This window comes from Pristiophorus japonicus, chromosome 4 (assembly GCF_044704955.1).
Source record: "Pristiophorus japonicus isolate sPriJap1 chromosome 4, sPriJap1.hap1, whole genome shotgun sequence".
NCBI classification, from domain to species: Eukaryota; Metazoa; Chordata; class Chondrichthyes; family Pristiophoridae; genus Pristiophorus; species Pristiophorus japonicus.
In genome coordinates, this window is record NC_091980.1 from 284578422 (window position 1) to 284587906 (window position 9485).

Below are 9485 nucleotides of genomic sequence, written 5' to 3' on the forward strand. Positions count from 1 at the left end.
CAGTCTTACTTAAATGTCCACCACTGCTTTACATATCGCAGACAGACAGACAATACATATATGCATTGCATTACATGCCCCCAACATTGCAGTACATTACATGAGGCCACATTACAGTGCAATAAACTTACATTACATCAGGCCAACACTACAGTTACAGTTACATTACATGACATGAGCGGATAGCAACACAGACTGCATTGTATTCAACTTACCATCCTGTGTGAGTGGGTCAGCTCCAATGTCGGTGGTGGCACGGTTGCTATCCCTGACCAGGAACAGGGCATGGATCTCGATGTCAGTCAGAGGCTCCGGGTTGTGGGTCCTCCCCTCTTATGCCGCTGAACGGCTGCTATTGCAAATGTCTTCTTCTGCAGAAAGTAAAGTAAATCAAAGTAAAAGTCTTCAATCCATTTAACATTTCAGACACACAGGGTCACACACACACGCACACATAAAAACACCACTAAAGTGATCCTCTTTGTCATTGCCTGAAAGCACGAATACATTGCTGTAACCTTAAGATAAATTACATCATCCGTGTGACACTGAACCTATATTTACATGGTACATGGCGCATGGGGGGTGCATAAATAAAATCATTACTTACTCTTGCGACCCTCAACAGGTTGTTCCACCTCTTACAGCACCTTTCCACGGTGCGTGCCATGGTACTTTTGGAGGACACAGCCTCCCCGACCTCGTCCCGTATCCCGTTGTACTCCTTTGGGGAGGGCTTTCCACGACCACCCTTCGTTAGCTCAGAGTACCTCTCTGTAATATGCTTGAGAAGGGCAGGTAACTCCGTCTCATCGAAGGGGGACGCCCTCAACCTCCCGTCTTTTTCGATGTTCCTGCAATTTGATTTTTTTTTACATTTTCATAATATGTCTGTTAAGATTTTTGCTTTGTAAAATATGTCTTCTTATTCTTCAAACTGTAGAATTATTAGTTATTATGAATAATTTTTAACTCTACAATGTGTTTTTAAAGTAACTGCCCGTCGACTAACTTGCTGCTTCTTCGCATTCTCTCTCCTCCTCTTCAAGTCACTGCGGATGCGTGGGTGACCCCTCTCGCCCGAAATTGTGGGTAAAACGGGGAAAAACAAATTGAGCATGCGCAGTTCAGTGCCGCACCGTCCATCGAAGAGAAAGTCGATCTGGATCGACTAGTAGATTATATATGACCCGCTGCAGACCACTGGCATAACGGCGAAAACATTTTGACCAATTTTGTCCTCTGGTTTCGGTGGTACGCCGGTGGTTTGAACCAATGTACCGCCGGCATACCACCGAGAAATGGGTGGACCTTATGCACTGACCTATTTTGGGCCCATGTCATTGCCAGTGAAGTTGTTATTGTGTGAGCACTTAATGGAGTTGTACCAAATCTTAATGGAGGAGTTAACCAATTACTTTAAATGGACATAACACCTCAGTTAAAATAGCACTGAGAGGAATCCGATTCAAGCGCATTAAGAGTTCTCGCTATAGCATCACTTAGTCATTCCCATTCGGTCACCTGGACTTCCCGCAGGAGTTCTCCCAATCAACTGCCACGACTTCAGCAGAAGATTGGCAGAAGCCCGAAAGGAGCAGCCTAAAAGCGGTGGTGTGTGGTGTGTCTGCAGGGTTTTCACCGAACTTCTGGCAAAGTTACAACCCGGTGGAAATTCTCACTTTGCAGATGTAAAATGGCTCAGTGTTAGGAATTGTATCAGTATTCACTACTTGTCGTGGATCTTCTCATATTGATAGCATGAAAAATGAGGCAGATATGAGATTTACTGTGCTCCACGTTTGTCATTCTGAATCATCTATAGTTTCCTTTCCTCTATTTTTCTTCTTTTATTGAAACTAAATAAAACTGACGGACAATGTTTGTCATATTATCCTTTGAAAATGTGGTCTGTTTTTTGCTTTCCAATTGCCTATTTGACTATTAACTAAATTTTACTTACAAAACCTTTGCTTCCAACAAGTTTTAGTCAGAATATTCCAACTAATATAAATATGATTACTTTCAGCTTTTTGACAAAAAAAAGCCTTTTATCGTTTAGTTCTTGTTTATTATTAAGAGTCGCTTTTGAAATAGAAAGGTTAAATTGCTTCTTTGAAAAACACAGAAACCGATTAAATATTTCAAAATGGGAAAAAAATCATGTCAGACATATATTTGCTCTTTTTGCTTTTGTTTGCATTGTACAATATATCAAAAACACACTTTCAAATTGCACTCTGAAGCACATCAAAGAGATGAAGAAAGAATACATTTAATTGTATTTTATTTTCTTGTTTGGGCTATGGAGTCATTTTCATAATTACCAAGATAATGGATTTTCTCTGATGACTGAAGAACTTATCTAATTCCTAAGAAAAAAGCATAAATCATCATATTTTTCTATGAATGTATTCAGCATAATTATTGAACATCACAGAACACAAGAGGAACAACGTTTAGAACATGACTGTTTTATTTCCCCCAAATGTCAATGAACTCTCAATTTGTTGGTTATTTCCTGAGGGGATACAGAAATGTTACCCGACCTTGCTCCGATGGTCAGGCCACATCGTCCGCAAGCCCAATACTCGACTCCCAAAACATGCGCTCTACTCAGAGCTCTGACATGGCAAGCGAGCCCCAGGTGGGTAGAGCAAACGCTTCAAGGACACCCTCAAAGTCTCCTTGAAAAAGTGCAACATCCCCACCGGCATCTGGGAATCCCTGGCCCAAGACCGCTCAAAGTGGAGAAAGAGAATGCGGGAAGGCGCCGAACATCTCGAGTCTCCCCGGCAGGAGCACGAGGAAGCCAAACGCAAATAGCGGAAGGAATGCACGACAACCCAAGCACCCCACCCACCCGTCCCTTAAACCACCACCTGCGCGTCACCTGTGTCAGAGACTGTAGATCCCGCATTGGTCTCATTTGTCACCTGAAGCAAGTCATCCTTGACTCCGAGGTACTGCCTAAGAAGAAAACAGAAATGTTAGTCAGCCAACGGTTAAAATCCCAGTAATTCCAGTTCTTTTCAGTTTTTAAATAGAAAGAAGGATTTGAATACCAAAGCTAGCATCAAAGCAAGGTGAGAGCTGTATATATCGAAGTAGAAAAACAGTTCTGGCCCTGAAAGTTCTGCATCAGAGGAGGACATCATTTTGGATTTGCACCTTTGTGAGGCAAGGAATTTCTAACAGGACCAATTTACACCAGGGTTTTCCCAGAGAGGCACCCCTAGCATAAACTCCATTCTGTGTCATGACACACCAAAGCATCCACCCTCCCAGTGGTAGCCTTGTGCAAATGAGAGTTACTACTGAATGGTGTCACCTGCCCCAAATTCTGTGACTTCCGGGCTCACATCCACCATTTTGAATGTGCGCCACTGTTTAAAAGCGCAGTTTTCCAGAACCTATTCAGCAACACTTTCTTAAAAGGACACTGCTTTTGGAGACATTTGGCCATATCTTGGGCCTCATTGCAGGTATCATTGTTTTTAAATCATGCATCATCATCATCATCATAGGCAGTCCCTCGGAATCGAGGAAGACTTGCTTCCACTCTAAAAATTAGTCCTTAGGTGGCTGAACAGTCCGATACGAGAGCCACAGTCCCTGTCATAGGTGGGACAGATAGTCGTTGAGGGAAAGGGTGGGTGGGACTGATTTGCCGCATGCTCTTTCCACTGCCTGCGCTTGATTTCTGCATGCTCTCAGCAATCACTATTGCAATAAGGAAGCCTTCCCCTACCTTCTGCAGTGTGCAGCCTTGAAAAGCTTTCTAAGTCAGCACAATTACTGAGCTAGGACCAGGGGGCAGTACATTGGGCTGCTCAATGGGAATCTCCCTTTGCGTGATCTACGTGCTGGAGGAAGAGCAGCAAGAAGCTGTAAGAGAAGCCAGATTCTATCATTTGAACAAAACATTTGAACAAGTACGAACTGATCAAAGAGAGTCTGTGTGAAGGGTACACCAGGTCTGACACAGTTGGTTGAATTATTTGAGGAGCTCACTAAACGGTGGACAGAGGAATATTTTTGGACGTTGTCTATATGGACCTCCAGAGGGCATTCGATAAGTTTCCGCACAAGAGATTATTAGCAAAATTAAAAGCGCACGGTATTGGAGAGAACCTTGTGCCATGGCTTGGTAATTGATTGTGAGGCAGGAGACAGAGAGTATGTTAGCTATATTAGCTATGCGGCAAAAAGCAGGGGCAGTGGTATTAGTTTTGGATTTCTCTTGCAAAGAGATGGCACTGACACAATTGGTCGGATGGTCCTATTCTTTGCTGTAAACTTCCATGGGTCATTCTGAGTCGGATAAAATAAGTGCCACATCATAAGGCATAGGGGAAATCTTTCGGGTCCATGCACAGCACTTCCACACTGTCACAACTAATGTCTTCCCACTCCTGGAATATTACATAGAAATGATGATCAGCACTGCATCATGGTACCTTCTGGGAGTGATGGGGTAAGTCAGTTTCTTTCCATTTCTGTGTTCAAAACATTTATTTACCTTTTTTTCCCCTTCTGCTTCCCTGCTTCCTTATCCACTTTGGATGTGGGAATAACGGGGGGTGAGGGGGGGGAGTGGAATTCCACTTGATTGAGTACAAACTGGTGAGACAAAGAAATGTTGTTTGTATTTTTTAAAACTCAGCCAAAATGGATTCTTCGCTGTGCTTCTACGAGACAAAATGGCTGACATGACAACACTGTGAAAATACTGGATAATGTCGGGTTTAATTGAGTTTAGGATTTAAAGGCTAATTTTATGCATTCAGTGGTTGTGTTTGTTTATATTACATCATAGATTCCCTATATATAGATTTCCAGTCAGAACTATGATTTGCAACTGTTGTGACATATGAAATGACTTAACATAGCCAATGATCTGCTGGGATCAGTTTGGCCACACATCAACTCATCACCAAATCATATTGTCTATTTAGTATGATCCACAATCTTATCGTGTCAAACCCCATTAAAAAACAAAATAAAAGAGAAACCTTTAAGTCTAAACTACGATTTTGCTGCTAGAAAGCCATATTTCCCCGGGAGAAGATCACTAACCAGGTTTCAATCTGGACAAAGACATGGGAGATTTTTCTGACCCAAAGATTTATTAAGAAACTGTTGAACATTGAAGGGAGAAAAATAAATTTGTGTATTAAAATCATTTTCAAGTCTGTCAAAGGAATTCTACGAGGCAATGTCCATTCATTGCTGGCCATTGTTGAACCATTAGTGTGAATATAGAATATGTCCTTGTAATTTGTAGTATATTCCTAACATCTCCCTTATTGTATATATGACATAAGTGTTATGCATAAGTCTGATCTGCACAGCAATATTTTATTGATCGAAATGATAAAGAGAATAACGTGTGGTTATGTAAACATTAATGTGCAACTTAGTGTCACTGGTTAAATAATAGACTAAGTCATTTTATCCTCATGAGGGCAAAATTAGCAGGCCTACTTTATGACCGTGGGTGACAACTCTTCTCAGGAGATGTGCTGTGAAATCATTTGGAACAAAAACAATTAATATAGATGTAACTTGGCAAATTCTCAACATTATTTTTTTGACAAACAGCAAGAGGATTCTGGTCAACAAGCATACAAATCAGCAGACCCTGAAAGAAGTGGGTATCCGGACTAATAAATTAATTTGTGGTATGCCATGTAATAAATCAGAGTGCCGCAGCAGCAATTACATGCAAACAATAGGAAAGCTATAGATGGTCCTGAATTCCTCCTGATCCGTGAATTGGCCTAAAATGAACACCTTGATTCAGCTACTTACTTAGGTTGCTGGATGCAATACCAGCAAGTATGTTAACATCTAATGATAGGGTAGACTATTTTATCAATAATCTGCACTTCCAGCAAGCTGTTTTACACTCCAGCGATTACAGCGACAGCCATTTCGAGCAAGTTGACAACTGCGAAAAGAAAAATGTAAAAGTTAAGACAGCAGGCACAGGCAATCAAACAATCTTATTTTAAGTGGCAAAAGACGGTTTGCTTTCCTGAAAAGTTTCTTCTTTTCATCAACTTATCAGTAGTGCAGAAATTATTTCCATTCATTGCAGAGTGCCTGCCACCAACAGCTTTCAATGGACAAAGAATCTGAGCCACTCAATTAGCCTCAGGTACTTCAGACTTTGCACCATTTATTTAATGCGCAGCGATCGTTGTGCAGAAGTACAACAGTAGAGTATATATATATGCACTGTTAAACAGGGAATGCATTGTTCTGAATTGCTTCATAATCTAATAGAAGGAAATATCTGTGCACTTACTGCTGTTTCTCGCTTCTACTTTGTTATCAATGCCAGCTTGGTTCAGTTTGTAGCACTTTCGGCACTGGATCAAATGGGTAGAAGGCTGAGATTCAAGATCATAATCTAGACTGGCATTAAAATGCATGACAGGGGAAGTCCTGCATCATTATTAAGGTTTGTTTTCTCTCTAACCCAGGACAGTGGTTTAAATTCGGACCAGGAAATTATAACGTACTGTATTAAAATTGTAGCTTAACTAGTTAAACTAATTAAAATAACTATAAATAGTCATTGAATAAAGACTTTAGCTAATTAAATAAATAAAATAAGGCTAGACTAAGATATGGCGGGGCAGGTTGTGTGTCTCAACTGCAATATGTGGGTGTTTGTGGACAGCAGGACTGTCCTGAGCAAACACGTCTGCAGGAGACGACTCCATCTCGAATCTCTCCGGCTCAGAGTCATTGAAATGGAGTGCAAGTTGGAGACATTTTGACACATAAGGGAGGGGGAGGAATTTCTGGACAATTTTATCCAGAATAAAGTCACACCCGAGAGGAGAGCACAGGTTCAGAAAAGTGACTGTTGGGGAACCAGATAGCAGGGATTTTGGAGAGGTTGAAAAGGAGGTCCCACAGACATTGGTCCTGTCCATCAGGTACAATGTACTTGCTACCTGTGAGGACAAGAAGAAAGACTGCAGGGAGGACAGCCACAATGCAGACCAAAGCACCATGGTTCAGAAGGCTGACAAAGGGAAGAAGAGCAGAACAGAAATGAGGTAGTGATGGGGAACATAAGAACATAAGAACATAAGAATTAGGAACAGGTGTAGGCCATCTAGCCTCTCGAGCCTGCTCCGCCATTCAAAAAGATCATGGTTGATCTGGCCGTGGACTCAGCTCCACTTACCCGCCCGCTCCCCGTAACCCTTAATTCCCTTATTGGTTAAAAATCTATCTATCTGTGATTTGAATACATTCAATGAGCTAGCCTCAACTGCTTCCTTGGGCAGAGAATTCCACAGATTCACAACCCTCTGGGAGAAGAAATTCCTTCTCAACTCGGTTTTAAATTGGCTCCCCCATATTTTGAGGCTGTGCCCCCAAGTTCTAGTCTCCCCGACCAATGGAAACAACCTCTTTGCCTCTATCTTGTCTATCCCTTTCATTATTTTAAATGTTTCTATAAGATCACCCCTCATCCTTCTGAACTCCAACGGGTAAAGACCCAGTCTACTCAATCTATCACATAAGGTAACCCCCTCATCTCCGGAATCAGCCGAGTGAATTGTCTCTGTACCCCCTCCAAAGCTAGTATATCCTTCCTTAAGTAAGGTGACCAAAACTGCACGCAGTACTCCAGGTGCGGCCTCACCAATACCCTATACAGTTGCAGCAGGACCTCCTTGCTTTTGTACTCCATCCCTCTTGCAATGAAGGCCAACATTCCATTCGCCTTCCTGATTACCTGCTGCACCTGCAAACTAACTTTTTGGGATTCATGCACAAGGACCCCCAGGTCCCTCTGCACCGTAGCATGTTGTAATTTCTCCCCATTCAAATAATATTCCCTTTTACTGTTTTTTTTTCCAAGGTGGATGACCTCACATTTTCCGACATTGTATTCCATCTGCCAAATCTTAGCCCATTCGCTTAACCTATCCAAATCTCTTTGCAGCCTCTCTGTGTCCTCTGCACAACCCACTTTCCCACTAATCTATTTGTCATCTGCAAATTTTGTTACATTACACTCTGTTCCCTTTTCCAGGTCATCTATGTATATTGTAAACAGTTGTGGTCCCATCATCGATCCCTGTGGCACACCACTAACCACCGATTTCCAACCCGAAAAGGACCCATTTATCCCGACTCTCTGCTTTCTGTTCGCCAGCCAATTCTCTATCCATGCTAATACATTTCCTCTGACTCCGCGTACCTTTATCTTCTGCAGTAACCTTTTGTGTGGCACCTTATCGAATACCTTTTGGAAATCTAAATACACCACATCCATCGGTACACCTCTATCCACTATGCTCGTTATATCCTCAAAGACTCTATAACTGGGGGGGATAGATAGCATCCTCAGCAGCCAAGAATGAGAATCCCAAAGGGTGTGTTGCCTATCCGGTGCCAGGGTAAGGGATATCTCATGGCGGTTAGAGAGGAACTTGGAAAGGGAGATGGTAAATCCAGTTGTCGTGGTCCATGTTGGAACAAACGACAAAGGTAGAAACAGGGAGGACGTCTATAACAAACGTAACCAGCCTAAATATAAACAAAACAGGAAAAGGGAGCATTGGCAAGAATAAAGTAAGGGAGGACATTGATGGCAAGGGAATAAATAGAGTTATAGAATAGGAGTCTAAAAAGATGGTTAAACATAAAGTGAGAGGAAATCCTATTAAAAATGAGTTAAACTGTCTACAGCATTGAAGACCATGCCTGTAATAAAACAGAGGAGCTGGAGGCAATCATGCATGGTGAGGAACCAGTAGGGATTACTGAGACATGGCTACAGAAAAATCAGGACTGGGAATCAAACATTGCTGGATATAACATATTTAGAAAAGAGAGAGAGGGAAAGGGGGGAGCTGGAATAGCTGTACTTATTAAGGATAACATAATGGCAGCGGAAAAAAAGTGATGCCGCTAACAGCAATCAGATTGGGGTTGGAACCTGCGCCCCAGGACTCTAACCCTGGGAGGGCAGGTGTCCCAGGAACCATTCCTTTCAAATGTGAATTCGTAATCTATCTGAGATGCCTTAAACTGAATCAACAGTATTATTATTTAAACGTTTTGATCGAAAATTGGGCCAAAGGAATGACTGGAAACAGACAGACCGCAAACACTCGGCATTTCTTCTACTTTAGTTTAGAAGGAGAATTATTAAATTATGTCGCTGCTTATGTGCTGAGAGCAACTCTTTAATTTGGGCACCATCTACATTTTGGTCAGGTTGGTGGATAGGGACATGACTGAGCACTGAGGGGTCCGATCACCTTTATCCAGACTGTGTCAGTCTCTCCGGCTGCTGTCACTCACACAGTGACCCAGCCTGGACTGGGGGAGAGCTGCCCTGGCTCACTGTCTGCCCTGGGACACTTGAGACATTAGCTCCGGCCACACCGAGGTCTCCGAGCACAGCCCAGGAACACGGTGCCTCCTCCCCTCATGGTCCGATCATT